This window comes from Halyomorpha halys, unplaced genomic scaffold (assembly GCF_000696795.3).
Source record: "Halyomorpha halys isolate HHAL.00 unplaced genomic scaffold, Hhal_1.1 Scaffold170.1, whole genome shotgun sequence".
In the NCBI taxonomy this organism is placed as follows: domain Eukaryota; kingdom Metazoa; phylum Arthropoda; class Insecta; order Hemiptera; family Pentatomidae; genus Halyomorpha; species Halyomorpha halys.
The window spans coordinates 405,545-424,560 of NW_027107231.1; the positions used below are offsets into that span (position 1 = coordinate 405,545).

Consider the following 19,016-nt stretch of genomic DNA (forward strand, 5'->3'; position numbering starts at 1 on the left):
TAAAATTTTTAACAGGATGGATAAAAATATAAAGAAATAAAAAAAAAATATGTGCTTATTCTACAACAAGAATGGACCAAGTTGAAAACTTGAAGTTTTTAGAATTTCATATTTATTTTTACTATAATACTTTTTATAATAAATAGATTGACTATATACAGCAATTATAATTACTACACCACTAAGGGGGAGATGAGATTACATGCGCACATGATTTATATTTATTTTTGTGTATTTGAAAAATATAGCGATTTTAATGAAACAAAAAAAAATAAATAGGGCATATGTACATAAATACACAATAAAATATCTGATTTAATTTAAATATATTTATAGTAAACTACTAACCTAATTATGACAAAGTATTTTTTTAAATTAGAGACAATTTACCTAAGAATATTTTTAAGTTATGTTATACGTACCCACGCATAATATACCTAACTGAATATTGTTAGATAATTATGTCCAAGCATAAAAATGATTTTTATATAAAAAATTATAAAATGTCTGTATGGCAAAGATGATTGCAGGAGACGACAAATTGATAATAATAATCAATTTAGCACATGATAACAAATGCTTGCTAGTAAGGAACATTTACTGATGCACAACACTATGGTGAAAATTGTTCATCAGGAATTAGCCAAGAAATTTAAAATTCTGGACATTTACCCTTATAATGAGTACAGTCCACGAACTAACTGTCGAGAGATAGAAGATCTTTAGACTGAATTACAACAAATCTTGGACATTTGATGGGGTATAGTACCAATCTACCTTTGAGTAAAATTAATGTGAGTTATTTTGTACCAATTTTTAAGTTTTGCCTTTATGATTTTAAAATCACAGTTCATTATATTTTGGGAAAACCATTTTTATTTTTTATTATAAGAAAATTAATCTAAACAAGGTAAAAAAAAAGTAATATTCATATTTTTAATTCATTAGTAATTTCTCAGTTAAGGTTTTAGAGTTGTATGCCTATTTTCAAAAGTACGAATAATTACTTTACCTAAAGTATTTACTTTGTAATAATTTTTATAACACAAAGTTTTACTAAAATAAATGTTGTCATCACAGGTGACTATGTTAAATAAAAACATTTTGCCAAGAGCAAGGCCCAGTCATTTTCAAACCTAAACATTTAAGACATTCTCATCTTAAGATTTACGATCAGATCTACTAGTTGTAAGAATATCTATAGAAATAATTCCATAAGTTAAAAAAGAAATTGGTTACACCAGTAAATATTTAAATAAATTGAAAATAGCTATCAAAAACAAATGTTTGATTTAGATATGGTAGTAAATATTTGACCAGAATTTACATAAACAATGTCCAAAATAGATGGTTCAAAAATAAAGTTGACTGGGAAAGTTGTTCTAATAGCCCAGCTCTCGGCAAAACGTTTTTATTTAATAGGGTCACGCTAAAAGTCATTATTAATATTTTATAAAACATTTATATTAATATAATATATAAGATAATTAGTTACATTAAAGGAAAACCGTTGTACACAGAAATCGGAAAAATAGTCTTCATCATTAATCGTGGCTGATGTCCTCAGTCCTGAGACCATCTGTCGAACTCATCATATAATGTGCAAAGATCAACTATTTTCTTTTGTTAAAGAACAAATTAGATTTTTTCTTTTGTTTTATTAGCCTTTCCTTTCTTGTAGGTAAATAAAGTTATTTTGTTAGTTTTGATTGTTTTTACTGTAACCATTAATCTTTTACGTAATAAATATCTACTCATCTTACTAAAAACAGCCTGTTCTCACACCACTTTAAAGAAAACATTTTTATAATTTTAATCTAACTGCGTATTTTATGCTGTAAAGTTATTATTAGCTTTCCATGCTAATCAATATTAGAATCCGTCGTAAAATTATTTGTTGAACGATTTCCAGGATTGTGTAAAGTCTGAACTTAACAAGTTCAGGACAATTTGGGATTAGTAAAACATATAAAAAAAAACAAAAAATATTTTATTTAAAAACTGATCCACAGCGATCTTCAAAAATTAAAAATTAACCCACTGGTACAACGGCGTCCTCTATTAATAAAAAATATCATACGTTAAAAAATTATTATATATTTTTTACTTTTGAAGAAGAAATGGGGTTTTTATATCAATTATTTTTTTTTTCTCTTGCATTTGAAGAACGTTTTAAGATTTTCTGCCTCTTATCCAGTTCAATTTCTTGACTAAAAATATACAATAATGCATAATTTAATTTAACAATTAAAAAAAAATTATATAAAATCGCAATAAATACTTCTAAATTACTTAAAGCAATTTAAACTATATTTTATTGTTTATACAGGTGCTTAGCTATTTTATATCAATTCACAAAATTAAAGGTTTTTGAGGTCAGGCAAGAATTTAACAGTAATTATTCATACTTTTGTTCTTACTTTAACTTATTTCTTAAACAGTCAACTTATAAAAAAAATTTTCATACTCAATTCCGGATATAAGTCAAATTTATTTTTTCATTAGGTCTCCCTATTCCCCATAGCTTGTATAAAATTGACTATTCAAAGCTCTACTATTATTCATTGTGAAATTTTAATATTTTTACATCACACCATCAATATCTATTTTTTATGTCCATTTTCATCGTCTTACCTCAGTTTACTGAGCTCTGAAATGTTACTCCTTTGGAAATCTGTCATGTAATATATCTCTCTGCTGACAAACTTGAATCGAGAAAATTCAGTGTGATTTGGGACTGCAATTTAATTATACGTTAAAAAAAAAATCATTTAAAAACCTATTCATAGCTATCGATAAAAATTAAAGAATAATCTACGGGTACAACCGTCTCCTATGTTAGTAAAAAGTTGAACTAGTAAAAATTATTATTTAATATTAGTTATAGTAATTGTTTATTTTTAAAAAGTATATTTTGAAAATGGGGACACTACTTCGAAATGTCAATTAACATATTATGAATCAATATAATATTTGAAAATGACGGAAGCTTACTATGTACTTCGAGGTTTAATCACCTAATTGAAAATACTACAAACTCATTACATGAAACAATAGTGTAATTTTATATAATAAAAATTTTATAAGATTTATATACAAAATTAAATTTTTCCGGTATTAGAGTTTCGTATATAATACAATTTTTTTTTTGTTTGTGTTTTATAAATTTGAACCGATAGTTGACTTTTTGTTCAAAAGGAGTTAAAATACTATCTCTTTTTCGATTTTTTGAGTGACTTATAATATTTCAAACGGTTTGACCAGGTTTGATTCATTCCAAGAACAGTTTAATAAAAACTATCCCATCTAGCATAACCTAAAATAGGTTTTTTCTGCTGTAACCGGTTACTGTAACGTTATCGTTATTCCGCGGTGATATTATTGGGTCCTTTCAGGGGCGAAGACGCTTAACCTTTCAACGGAGGGAATGCTCTTCCACTGTTACTAGGGCGCGCCCCAGTTACTAGACCGAGAATGTGGAACGCCAACCGCGTTCATGTAATTCTAACTCAGAGGATTACCGTTATGAAATTCGGCTTCCAGCTCACACCCACTCTGCTCTTAACACATCCATGTCATCATTGTTATCCATTACCAAGGGCTCTGCGCATTGCTGGAATTTTTAAAACTAACATTAAAACCGAAAAATAATAATACAATTAGGCTCTTAATACTTGCTTATGTTAATGCGTATTCTATGTTGTAAAATTAATATTATCTTCTAATACTAATAAATACTAAACCGAGTTAGTATTTTTTTTTAAGAGATCGACCATTTGGAATGACATAAGCCAACGGTTTCTAAACTTTTTTTCGCCACGGTATACTTGTGCTAAAAAAAATTCGTGTCACCCTTGTCGAGCTAAATATCGCATCTATTATCCTTAGAGTGGTTGAGAATTTAGAGAAATAATAAAAAAACAATGCAAGGTAAATTTTGGAATGTATATGTAATATTTATTTTATTTATTTTTTTTTTTTGTATATTTTATGAAAGTGGCATTCTGTTGCGGCACCTATGGCACACTCTTGGAGTACGCCAGCGTGCCTTTGCCTCCATTTCGGGAGCAGCTGACATATGTCATACAAAAAAACGATAAAGAGATAATATCTCATTAAATTCTAACTTCTGATCGACAAAAAAGTCAACTGTCAACTAAATATAAAAATAGAAATTTGAAAACAGTTAAATTAATAGAGATTATCCTTTCAACATTAAAGGAAATCGTTACTGGAGAGACAATGGCTTAAATGAAAAGAATTTTTAGTCATTAAAGTTTACAAATTACCACTGGTTTCATAATAAATTTTTTGCTCCTTAAAGTATAACATTGCTCTATTGACGTAAAAAATGCAGTGTCGATGAATGTGTCCCACCAGTTTTCTTTCTTTTATTCACCTATCCTGTGCCTTCAGTCCAAAATTTACAATCCAGTAGTGCTTGATTCATTTATTATTACTCACGATTGTATATCATCACTTAATTACATCCCTAATTATTTAATAGAAATAATTAATTTATCGAATTAATAATTAATTGAAACTTCCCTGAACCCTCTCATTAAACTTTGATCTCTGACCCTTACACAAATCTAGTCATCAACCAAACTTCATTGTTACAGTTATATATTTAAAGCTTATTGCATATTTTAAAACATTGTGACACCCAGTAATACTGGAGCATATTAAACAAGTAAACAAACTTGTATTTAGAAAACACATGTATTTGTTTAAATCGATTCTATTAAATAATAAGAATATTAGATTTATATTTATATAAAATAATATATCCATATTAGATACGAGGAAAACTATGACTATTGAAGAAGTATCTTCAACAGACAGGGCCACGATTCAAGTGAATCTTTGCCACCTTAGTGAGCCTTCGACCAAGTGAAATCCTAAGTATAATAAGGCCTGGCAGTAAATAGTTTCGAAAATTTATAAATTTGAAGCCGTACAAAGAAGCATAAGATCATGTACACAGAATCGTGTACACTTATGTAGTACAATAACTGTTAAGAAAGAAATCAAGAAGAGTTGAACTCATTATTAATTTATTAGGTTCTTCATCATTTTGTGTAAATTTATGAGATTCACAATTCCCTTGAATTGTAGGTTGAAATGTTTAATTAGTGACACCATAACATTCTCTATAAAACTATTCGTTTTAGCGTACGCATCTTCTTTGGATATCTTTCAAGTATTATTTATTCGTAAACAATCACAGAAGAACAAATCCACAACTTCAGAAGCATAATATACGGTTGCGCGCTGTTTGACGCATAGTGTCAATGACCACGATATGACCTCATACAGATTGATGACCACGAACACACCTTAAAGAAAATAGAGATATGATGTAATCTTTCTGAGACCCAGCACGACTTATTGTTCTTTTCTATTATTTAAGGTTTTTAAAAATTATTTTTAAGTATTAATTTATTTATATTTCAGTAATACTGATAAAAAATTAAAGTGAACATATATTCTTTATCAAGTATATTATTTCGAAGTTCGAATTTTAAAAAAAAAAAAATACATAATCTTATGTTTATTTATTTATTCATATTTCACCAATATTGATAATATAAAATAAGTAAATGTTCATTATGTATTAGGTTTATTATTCCGAAGTTCGATTTGTGTTAAAAAATTAAATTATTATCTTACGTATGTCATATTTTTTTGCAGTTTCTACTGAATTATTGAATGAATAAAATAATAATCATTATAATAAATATATTAGTGAATTCAATTATATCAATCCATCATTTTTCATAGAAAAATAATATAAATGAAATAAGACATTTCAATAATAAAGTGTCAATCACTACAAGATGACCTCAAACATTCCTAGAACAAAATTTTTGAGACCCTGCACAATTTGTTCTTACGTCCTTTTTTGTTATTTATGTTTTGTTTGTTTTTTTTTGTCAATTTGTTTAAATCTATTTCATTTATTTTTTAAATAATTATTTATTTATATTTCAGCTCTATTGCAAAAATAAAATAAGTAAATGTGCATTATGTATTGAGTTAATTATTCCGAAGTTCGAATTGTGTTAAAAAATTACATAATTACCTTCTGTTTCTTAAAGATTTATAATTTAATTTATTTTGCTGATTGGACTGAGTTGTTTAAAGTGACATTTTAAAGCAAATATATGCGAATTAAGTAATCTCTAAATCAAATGAAATAAAATGTGTACAATAATAAATAAAATCTGCTTCTATGATTATATGTAAATGTATCATTATTTGATGAATATATTTTGAATAAATTGAATAATCTTTTCAATACATAAACGCAGTGAATAGACTCCAGCAGAGGAGCAAGATGAATTTTTGGGGTTGATTGGGGTTTTGAAAGTTCCCATGTATTCTCCAGAGATACGCTGAGTTAAAATAATCAATTAATTGAAACAATTTTTTCAATACTAAGAACAAAAAATCGGCATTTTTAAATTAATTATATTCTATTATATGTAATTTAATTAATAATTGGGTGTATGAATGGATATCCCTTATTATATGAAATGATAATTTTGTTAATAATGTTTTTTTATTATTACAGATACTGGTAAGCATTGTTACTTGACACTGGAAAAGCCTTTGATAGCGTCCGGTGGATGGACTAACTACAGTTACTAAAAAGGTATAAGCACCCACATTAAACTGCAGGTACACAAGGGGAAGGAGGATATGAAGAAGAACCACTGGAAGAGGATAGGCCGGCCATGTTACGTCGTGCCCAAGATCCAAGAGTCCACAGTGAGATAATAAGAGTGAGCCTCTTGTGTGATTTCTCTAAGAGATCCCCTCACGGCCTGTAACCGACTGACATCATTTCTCTGATAGTTTCTCTTCACACCGCTCGCCCGGCCGAAATGGAACACTGCAACGAGGTAATTTTACACAACAAGGAAATAGCAACTCTCTAGTCTGGTTCCGGTTCATGTCCGGGGCCAGGGGTTTTCTGTACATGCTTGGTTCCAGCTGAAAAGCAAACCCATGGAAGTGTCAATGTCATAATTAATTTTCTTAATACTTTATTATTATTTTTTTAATCAGTAAAAATTCGCCCTTAAGTGTGAAAACTACCCCTTAAAGAAAAAGCGTACATTTAACGATAGCTGATGTACGGAGAAGAAAACCAATTGACAATTTTATTTCTTATTATTAAAAAGAAGACTAGATTAATTAAATTGATTAAAATAAATAGAACTGAATATGTACTCGTTTTAGTTAATTGATTTCTAATATATTTGGCTCTAGTATTAATGTGATATAAAATAGTTATAAAAATAATAAATAATTATTTATCACAAGGGCTAAGGCAAAAATCGTATACCTCATTCAGCCCGACTTATTAAAGTTTTATTCTATATCTATTTATTTTTCACTTTTTTGTTACGTATCAGCCTATTTTACTAACCATTTTTATCTTTACCACAGTAAAGATATTAAAATATTAAAATCTATTTTCAAACAAACCACTTCTTGAAGTATATGTTAGCATTGATTTAAAATTTTCCTAATTCCCAACAGTTTATTAGCTAAGGTCATTTATTATTTTTTTATTCAGAATATATAAATTAATATTTCACAGCTGATTTCTTTTCAGAAAATTATATATTACAGTTAAAAATGTAGTGTTTTTATGGAGGCTAAAAATAAGGTAATTTAAAATTTGATTTTAATTTAGTTTAAGAAATAATAATGATAATTTTACCTAAATAGGAATGAAAAACTTCTTAATATATATAATTTAAAAAATATATATATCTTTTGTAAATTACTTATTTATTTATCGAAAATAAAAAAGCACATGAAAACTAGCCTGAGTAATAAACAGCTATTTGTATGTTTGAAAATATTTGTATGTTTGAAAATATACTTTAATATGAGGTGTAGATAGTTGACCGTAGATTAATGATTGGGACCCCTGATGAAGACCTGAAACTCAGGTCGAAACGTCGGCATAAAATAAATAAATATGGTTTTGTTTATTTATGTTGTTCTTTGCTGACCGCACCCCCCGACAAACTTCTCCAATACTTTAATATATTGGTAAGTTTTTGTTATTATTATGAAATTTTATATTAAAATAAGGTGAGCTCAATTTGGTTTATAAAATTTTTTCTTTAGTCTTTAACAACCAAAATAATGCTGTTTGTAATAAAAATATAATGAAAATTAAGTCTGTCGATTACTCAACTTAGGAGGAGAAAAAGTCAGCTGGCAAGCGGGTCAAAAGATCCCTAAGTTCCTTCATATGTTACCATTACTACTTCCTTCACAAACGTTGGCGGATAAAATAGGGTCGATGGACAGGGACGTCAAGTCAAACTTTGGGGATTATTAAGTTACGGAAAGTGAGCCACTCTACTTCGTTTCCTATAGGGTACAATTTGAGAACATTACAGACCCCATAATGTCGTTTGCCATATTACCAAACAACAGCAATCTGACTTGTTTAGTAATATTACAAACGTTTAGTTACTATAAATGATGTAAAATGTTCGCATATGGGATTGGGTTATATGAATTCAAACCATCGATACTCCTTAATATGCCAATAATTAAATTATCTATAATTTTAAAATCTATATAACTGTTATCTCCTATATTTTTGATATGTAGCTCAAACTGGACTGGTGAGAGCCATTACATTATGAACTCGATGAGATTTCCCACCCGTGTTAAATGATAAAAACATTTTTAGTAGGAATCATCTGATAATGCTAGGAAAAAACACCATGAATACCCATTCATAGAAATAAGCAAAAGTCCTCGAAATTTCCAAAAAGAATATTTTCAATGAACAATCTTGACCACTACGAAACGCAAAGCACTTAAACGTTTACACGTATAAAAGTCAGGATTCACTACTGAACAGTCAACATCCAAGCGATTTAACAAAAGAATACCTAGTAAGTTTATGATATGAAAAAGTTTTAACCATGTCGAACATTCGAAATGAATTCATCCCACTATAGCTCAAAGAATTTTAAACTTAACAACATAAAAGAACTAGAGAAATATTGATAAAGAACATAAAGGAAGTTATTACAAAGGATCAAACACTCAGAGGAAATATTAATTATATAACGGATCAAAGGATATCCAACGCAACAACTAGGAGCCTCTGGAATGATTGACTTTTTACAAAACAAACTCCGTTTAGAATGCACAGGCGTCGATCAGGGGTCGTCCAAGGGTCAGGACTATTATTCGTAAAATGTTCAAAGAAATAATTGTTATAAAATATTACTTTTTAAATCTAAAATAATAAAAAAAATGTATATATACATATTAATTATTAGATAGAAAAAATGGACAAAAAATTAATTTACATAGTTTATTTACTTATAAGATTTATTTTATTTTTAATCAATGTGAACGGTTGTGTTCATTAACATTTTTAGTGATTTTTTCGGGTGCATAGATGACTTCACTCACAATTAGTAATGGTAAAACATAGGCTGCATAGTCAATATAGATTAAATAGCATAACTTATCAATTTATTGAGTGGGTAGAAATACATTTATTCAACAATACATAGAAAATTGTAAGAAAAAAAAATGTTTTGAGCTATAAAAAAAAAAAATAATTAAATCTACTTCTACAGATTAAAATGAGATATTGTAATAATAATGAAATTACCTGATAGACAGACTATGACGAATCCTTGTATATCTCCAATATTTTCTAAAACAAAAAAAAATCTATTATTATATGAATATTTATTTTTTAAATTAAAAAAAAACATAAGAACTAACAAATAAATAAAACTAAAATATTTCCCTAAAACAGAATGAAGAAAAATGATAAAATTCATTTTTTTTTTTTTTTAACATAAACATAATTGTAGTACAGGGATGAGACGGTTAGGTTTATTAATGTTTCAGGGTGTAATGCCACATCAGATATATAATGAGACATCTTGGATGTTTCTAGTTTAATAGCCTAATGATATTAAGCAAATATAGCAGATATATTATTGATTATATTCGAAATTCTATTGGCTCCCATCTTCGAAATAAAATGACGTTATGAGTTTTAGTTGATAAAGAGTTATTCTACAATGAAAATTCCCGAGTGATTTATTGACGCCTGTACCTTCAATATCATTCGGAGAAATTTTTTTTTTTAAGTTCAGGGCCATGAGAATTCGCCGAACGACTAAAAATACACACTCCCCCTAAACACATACCCACATTTTCCCCTGTTGGAATAAACATTTCGGAGAATACATGTAATCAGAGGGATTTTTAATAAAAAATAGTAATTAAAGCGGTCATTTGATAAAAAACAAAATAAAATTTGTTAATATAATTCAAACTGCACGTGTCCAATTAACATTAAGTATTAACTTATGACATACTCCTATAAATATAATACTATGAAAATAAATGCAATTAATAATTAAAGAACAATATGCACACTTAATAAATTTATTACAATATTAATAAGTCATATAGATATTTATATTTTGAGGAGGTTGATTACTTTTACATTTTGCTTTTTAAGTATAAATTAAATGTATCGATATTTAATATTCGATTATTATTTTGCTAAATCTTATTTAAATATCTGTAATTTTGTAGTTTATTTTTCGTAAATAAATATTTTTTAAATCAGAATTACTGTTATTTTTCATTCCACACATTATCTTTTTCTTATTTTAATGTATGTTAGTAAATCCGTTGATTCTCAAGCAGGATTGGACAAGTATGAATTTATTTTGAAAGCATTAAAGAAAATATATCAAAGATAATGTAATGTTATATAACGCAGGTATTTTCGTTTAAATTGAGATAAAGATTATGAATTCAAAATATTAAAAAAAAAAAAATCGAACTATTACCTAGTTTTGGTAAGATCTTATTATAGTTTAAAAATGGACGTCGAGTTTAATTTTTCTATTATTAGGTTTTATTAGTTACTATTCGTTGTTGCCCTCAGAAGCACTGATGTGCCCAACATTCCATTTGATGGGTAAAAAAATTATTTTCTTTCTTATGGGCTAAGTAATATTTTGTTGGGCACCTTTCCTTACTTTTATCATAATGAAGTATTTTTATTATTTGTTATGTTTTTATTAAAATTATCAACCTTTTACGAAATTAATCTCGACTGTCTTATATGGCTAAGAAATCTTTTCTTTTTGAGATTTAGAGGACTGAGTTGGTACATCCCCCTTTAGTTCAGTGGTTCTCAAACTGGGTGACTATGGCACTAACACTAATACTAGGGCACCATAGCAATAATATTTAATTTTTAAAATGATTTAACTATTTAGAGGTATCATTTATATAATATGTCAAAATCATAACCTCCTTGTCCGTGCTACGTTTACCACTCGTTCGCCATTCAGGCTTAAGAATAAATGTATAATTTAAAAATATGAAGGAGATGGTCGGTGTTGCGGTCAAAAGAAACAAAAAATAGTTAACCGCAACGCAGACTATCTCCTTCATATTTTGAAAAATACAGTAAATCATTTATACACACAATTATTTAGAAATATTTGTTGTATTATTAGTATTGAATTGAAGACCCTTTATGAGTAGTTTTTTTTTTTTTTGGTCTGAAAATGCTTCGAAACAATTTTGGGGACCACTTCTTTAGCTCACCTGGGATGTTGTACTAAAGGAAATTTTTTTTTTTATATATAAAAAAGTAAATGAAAATCTAACAAAATAAAAAATATGCAGCCCAGTAGTAAAAAGTCCCTTCTCTACCTTCTTTAACAAAGGACAAAGATTGAAATGAAATTATTACAATATTCCAATACAAGCCCATCGAAAACCATGTATATGCAAATATTCAAATTGGTCACGAATAATTGCTGATACGGTTATTATTTCATTCTGAATTATGAACAGTTCTCAGGTAATTATTTTAGACAGAAGTTGCTGGTAGGTAGTGGGCGGTTAACGGTGCCGTATGGGCTGGCAAGGAACAAACAGGTCAGTAGGCCTTCAACAGATCTCTTCGGTGACCTACATCCACTTTTTACCTCTCGCACCTCCGCTTTTCCTTCCCCACCGCTCCCCCGTTGACATAACCGTCCGACGGGAGGAAGTTCTTGGCTATCAGTCCTCTATTGTCAAAAGTCTCCTGCATCCGTCAACTGCTAGGACACAGCTGGTATCAATTAGTAAATCTGTGACAGGCTCTAAAAAATCTGATGATTTGAAAGGAGTAAAGTTTATACAAGATGGATCATTGAAACAACTGTCGAATATACTCATTGGAACATCCCACACTGAAGGAACACAGAACTCAAAAGGAATATTAAGTTGTCAAACTAAGATATCAGCAACAATATATTTGTCCAGTCTAATAGATATCTCAATAGTTCAAAATCGATTAATAAAATTACTAAAAGGAGAATAAATTTATTCATGTTATACTGTGAACTACTCATATTGTGGATATTTATTTCCATACGAGTAAATATTGTGTTGGTTTATAAAAAAGAGACAAGCAGGAGTATTAGATGAATAGACACTGATAATGAGAGAGATGAAGGACAAATTTGCCAAATAAAATTCGATGATTACAGTTGGTAAATTAAAGTTTCTTAAAAAGAATTATTTTTATTATATATTGAAAACTAATTTTAACAACCTCTATACGGAAATATTTTTATGAATGTATTTTAGGTAGGCTTTTTAATCCACAAGATTTTTTTTTTAAACCAAAAAACAAAATTATCAATGGACCAATTTTTTTTTTTTAACCAAAGAACAAAATATTTATCAATGAACCAATTTTTTTTTTTTTTTTTTTTACCAAAAACAAAATATTTATCAATGAACCTATTTTTTATTTTAACCAAACAACAAAATAAACAATTTTTTTTTTTGGCTTATTTATCACTTGCTATTGATTTCCTGTAACTAAAAAAAAAAAAAAAAGCATCTTTCATTTCATACATTTGTGTATTCTCTTGCTGCTTAATTTTTTTTTTTAATTCTGGTGGCCTGTTGAATTTTTGATTTATAGCTTAATATGGACCACTTAACTGCGAATTAGGGACCACTACTTTAAATGAATGAAAACATTTATTTACAACTAATATTTATTTATCGAACTCTATATTCATTAATGGTCTCTTATAAAAACAATTATAATGAACTATCAAGTAATGAAATATATTTACATGCTTCTATAAATATTAAAAGGCAATGCATTGCTTAATTGTCTTGCCACTAAGAAGCAGAACCATAACAGCTAACATGGATGTTACCCGTCCCTACGTTAAGCAAGTCCTGAAACGTGATACACTATATATCATAATAACGATAAATTTTAGTCCATTTCGAGAAACTGAATTAGACTAAAATATTAATTTTTTTTCGATTTGAACTTCAAAATATCTACCACTGAAATGCTGAATATTATTAATGTGTTAACCCGGAACAGGTATATGCCTGTAAAATCCAATAAAATTGGAGCCGGGGATTTTCATTTCATTTATTATCTACCTCCATGTATTACCTAATTTAAAAATAATGTCCTATACTTAAAAAAAAAACACCTAAAATTTAAAATCAACTTTTTTAAAGGATCATTCATGGACGTGGATTAGAAGAGGAAAAGATTTTTTTTTTAAGAAATCAACTTCTGACAGAAAATTTTACAAAGTACCTTTGGAGAGCAGCAAGTAATATAAAGAACATATTAAGATCTGAACCAGCTATATAAGGAGCATAAATTAACAAAATAATAAAATAAAAAAATAATTACAAACTCTTTTACTAACAATCAAACATATAAGTCAGTATATAACGTCAAACGCTCAGGCTAAATGTTTCCTAACAGTTGCGTAATAGAGTTCGAATACATCCCGAGAACGTTGGGTTGGAGCAATTCATAAGCATTTTTTTTTCCGGTAACTTCGGGAATAACTAATTAACACTAAAACTAATCTCTAAATATTTATTACCAGACGTAATTAAATATACTGGTACACAAACACATGAGAAAAAAATGTAACAATACAATTTTTATTAAGATAAGCACTTTGTTTTAATCGATTACTATTGAAAACCATATTCTATAAATTATTTTGCGAAATTAGTTTATCAAAACTCAAAACAAACAGAAAAGAAAACCCCTGAGTTGATAGCGTATAGTTCGGTATGGTTTATGTCATTATTACAGCGTAATAGGCAACACCAAGAACAGATGAGGAAAGGGGATGAAAATAGTGCAGAGAAATGCAAAGAAATTAAAGAAAACGTACGAGGTGTATGAATCATGATAATAAACAAAATGGCCACTAATAATCTGTTGATAGTATTTATTGTATCATCATATTAATTTAACCGTACGTACATTCTATTTTAAGAATTCATTTATTTTTTTCGAATTTTTAATTGCTTATGTAATTAAAATTGTTTATTTATTTTTTTTTCAATTCAGATCTTTCCATCCCCCACCTCTCCCATGTCCGACGCCCTAAGACATTGTCTTGGTGTTATTTACACGTAGAACTTCTGAGCCGAATGAAACTAGTTTTCTTTTCAGAGTACACCAACCAGCCAGTAAAAATTCTATAAATTTATTTATTAATTGAAATTTACTGTATTTACATAAAAATACATCTATTAAATGTGATATTAGATTACAGTGGTATGGTACAGATAAGTAGAGAAACTGGGTGGTAGTACTCTAATAACATTTCTACATTCTACAAGGTCTCGAGGCCATCTTATTTTCAGGCACCCCGAGGATTGTCAGAAATGGAAAAGAAAGCAAGGTTAGACATTTCTAGGTTTGGGTAGTTAAGGATTTAATGATTTTATTTGTGACAAAGTAAGGATCATTGAAGATTTTAAGAAGAATTTGGATTGCAAGGATTGGATACGAGAGGAATTTGAGGGTTTAGTAGAGCCCTTAAGCTCAACTCCGTATGTCAAGATAGGGGTTTTTATAGACATGTAGATTATTCTTTTATAATTGATTAGAAGTTTAGACCGTTTGTCTAGTAAGTGCTGTAATAGTCGAAATCGACGTGCAGTTTCCTGTTCTCTCAATCTTGTGTGAGGAATCCAAGTTAGTCGTCCCAGTAAAAATAATAGCATTAGTTCGAGGAAATCTAAGGATAGACATCTAGATCTGGAAAACCCAACATGAAGTCCTCCCAACAGCTTAGACCTTAAAGCTCATACAGAAAAGAACTTAGCTAGTTGCACTAATCCTGAAAGAATAAATTTCTAATTGAATTGGAAAACGTAGCTCCATTTACTCAGAGTAAATAAAACGTTTCATTCTCATTAGACATCTATTTTGAATTGTGGCATTAGTTAAAAATAAAATTAAATGAAAATTAAGATGTAACATATAAGCAAACGTCATAATAAATATTGATTAACAATCCAAAACACGATTGCGGTTGAATGCGATTGTCAATATTTGTTGGAAAAATCTGAGAGTTCACTCAATTGATTGAGGTATTCATGCCAGATGCCATTATAATTAAATAATGATATGACATCATGACTGATTATTTTTCAATTTTGAAATGCATACAAACATAATGAAAACAATTTGTACGACGAGACACGAGTTCAACTTGGAAGAGCTTGACTTTAGAAGAAAGTAAACAGTAAGATTATAGCGGCTTTCTAAACACTCCAACCCATTACAGCTTTCTAAAAACTTTTATTCCCATTAGATTTGAGACTGATAAAAATATAGTATTAAAGAGTGGGGCCAATATGCCATTGTCTAATCACAGTTAATCTATTGAATATATAAGTTTAACTGTATTTTGTTAGAAATCCTTGTCTACTGATAATTTTTATGGGTATCATTCATTGTACAATTTATGTACACGATGCAAACCGATATATGCAGTATATTTGTCGCGTATACTGTGGCGAAAAATGTATATTACTGAAAGTCTGTGCCACATTTTGAAGTACCCCTGAGCTTCTTACTCTAAATTTGAAGATGAGGCAGCGTGTTATATGTAATAATATTATTTAGTAATTAATTGAACCGATTGTTATATGATTGGATATTGTATGTTAATGTTATGCTCAATATAAACTTTTAATTTATTTATAGATATTTACAACTGTATTAAAAATATATACAATAAGTTAATTTGATGTTTAGCTAGACAGTGGAATGATGCGAAAATGTGGAGCATTTACCCATTGATAGAACTCCAATAACATTTCTAGAGAAGATCTAGAGGCCATCTTCATTTCAGATACCTAAGAAGATTATCAGGTTATGAAGAAGCCAGATTAGAAATAAGCGGGTTTGGATGGTTAGGAAGTTTATCATGGAAGGATTGCTATGTCGTTCCAGCCAAATCTGCTACATATGGGACATTGAAGTGGTTTGTGGCAAAGTAAGGAGCATTGAGGATTTTGGATTAAAAGAATTAGATACAAGAGGGATTCGATAGTTTAGTGGGGCCCCAAAGCTGAACTCAATATAAACTTTTAAATTATATGATACAAGACTAAAAAGACAAGAAACTGCTCGTAGATTCCAACTATTGCAACATTTACTAGACAAACGGTCTAAATTGGCAATTCATTACAAAAGACTGATCTACATGACTATTATAAGGCCTATCTGTACATACGGAGTTGAGCTTTGGGGGTCCACTAAACCATCAAATTCCTCCAGAATCCAATCCTTACCGTCCAAAATCCTTCGTAAAATCCTTAATGCTCCTTACTTTGTCACAAATCAAGTCATCCATCAGGACCTCAATGTTCCATATGTTGCCGATTTGCCAGAACCAGATACCGTTCCTTCCATAATAAACTTCTCAACCACCCGAATCCACTTGTTTCTAACCTGGCTTCTCCTTCATTACCTAATAATCCTCCTAGGCGTCTAAAAGGAAAATGGCCTCGAGATCTTCTCCTCTAGAAATGTTATTGGAGTTCTATCAGTGGGTAGATTCTCCACATGTTATTATCATGTCACTTTGTCACCTACAGCAAATTTACTTGTTGTATATGTGAATATACAGTTGTAAATAACAATAAATAAATTATTTAAAAAAAAAAAAATTATATGAAACCCTTAACGGTTTAAAAAAAATATCTTAACGGTGTAAAAATCAATTTATAAGGCTTGAGTTAGATGATGACTATTTGCTTTACAGTTTGTTCCGAATCTACGGTAATCCAGTACTTACTCACATAAATGGTGGATTTAAATGACCCCATCTGTCATTTAAGTCCACCATTTATTCAAATATGACGTGACAGACGTAAACTCATAAGTGTCAAACAGAAAGCGACACTGCAAATAGTTCCTTAGCTTCATTTTGATAATCTTAAATTGGGAAGTATTAAACTTTTTTTTTCTAAATTAAGTAATACATAAAACAACAAAAACCTCATCTCCAATTCGCAAGCCTCCTCTTGGATTATGGCCGATAAATTTGCCTTTATCCTACCAGCAATTTAAGCCCCCACGCTGTAATAATTGACAAGCAATGACAAGTGATCCAACTTCGGGTAAAACTACCAGTAAAACGCATAATTCTAGCAGTAAATATTTCGAAGTTCAAAACAAAAAAGTAATATTTTAGTATTATTCAGTGTCTCGAAATATAATATGATTGATAGAGTGTATAATCGAGTATCACGTTTCAAAACTTAAGTAACGTTAATAAGGAACGGGTAGCATCAAGGTTGGTAATTTCTGTTAAAACTTTTCATGTCTAGGACGTTTGAGTACACCCAAACCATCACAAGTCAAAATCATACAAACGTATGTTGTTGCCTAACTTGTGTAAACAGTATTTTACCACAGGATTGTGGCTACTTGGATAGTGTATTGTACTATCTATATAATACACTATCGACATCCGCTGACCAAAGCAAGAATGCGGTTTAGTTGTTATCCCCTAGGGAAAAGGGGAGGGGGATTTTAACTCGCCTTCAGTGAAACTTCGTAGTAAATTATATTATATAGATTATTAAGTTGACTTCATACACTCCCCAATTGTGAATTATGGTCCTACACCACCTTTTTTGAGATAACACAGAGAATAATTGCACCTGTGCGAAATAAAAAATTCATTACATAAACCTGACAATTATATGTGTTCAAATCCTCCGTAATTATGACGATAGCAGTTATCTTATCCGTAATCTGTTATGTGAATTACATTTTGCATAATGGAATATAATGTACTTAATGTCACGGCGTCTCTGTGACACGAGCAGTTAAACAAGATTCCGGACTGAGTACTAAATAGGCTTGTTCCAACATGATACAAAACTATCATAATAACGCCTACCTGTGCCCGCCTGCAAACTGGTAGTTTTGAATCGTATAGAAAGAATATTAATACATCATAATTTTTTCGTTAAAATTTTGAGGTATATTGCACAACGTAACATAAGATACTAGTATGTTATATTTTCACAAGGGTGTTAATTTGGTAATTAAAAAATTTTGATTTTTCAATTTAAATAAATTGCATTATATAATATAATAAAGTCCTTGCTATATATAATTAGTATACTAATAAGTAATCATATCTTATATAATTGATTATATTATAGTGATGACATCACACATTTTGAAGAAAAAAAACTTTTATTGACGGTAATTTCATGTAAAAATATATTATCTCAAAAAATGGACTTTAATATTTTAGTTCTTTTCTATTATATTTATTATACTTGTTTTTTATTCTTTTTATTTATTTATTATTTCCTCCTTTTTAATTTACTTACTATGTATTTTTCATTCTTACAACTTAATTTATTATATTTTTTCACTATTTTCTGTTTTATTTAGATTTTTTTTTTCATTCATTCTATTTTATTTATTATACATTTTTTCATACTTACTATTTTACTTATTATATTCTTGTTTCCAAAATTTCTATTATATTCATTACTTTTTTTTTATTATTTCTATTTTATTTAGATTTATTAAAATTTCATTTTTGTTTTTAGTATGTGTTAATGTTATACTCTAAGGCTTAATGTTATTTTAAAAAGGC

General features: G+C 28.9%; 1 protein-coding gene across 1 annotated transcript in view; it reads right to left on the minus strand.

Annotated features, from left to right (window-relative positions):
• Positions 1-19,016, minus strand: part of vri (vrille) — a 254,374-nt gene that overhangs the window by 203,054 nt on the left and 32,304 nt on the right. The window contains exon 2 of the mRNA XM_024359974.2: positions 9,671-9,715. The gene's annotated coding sequence lies outside the window, so the exon portion shown is untranslated. The remainder of the gene's footprint in view (positions 1-9,670; positions 9,716-19,016) is intronic.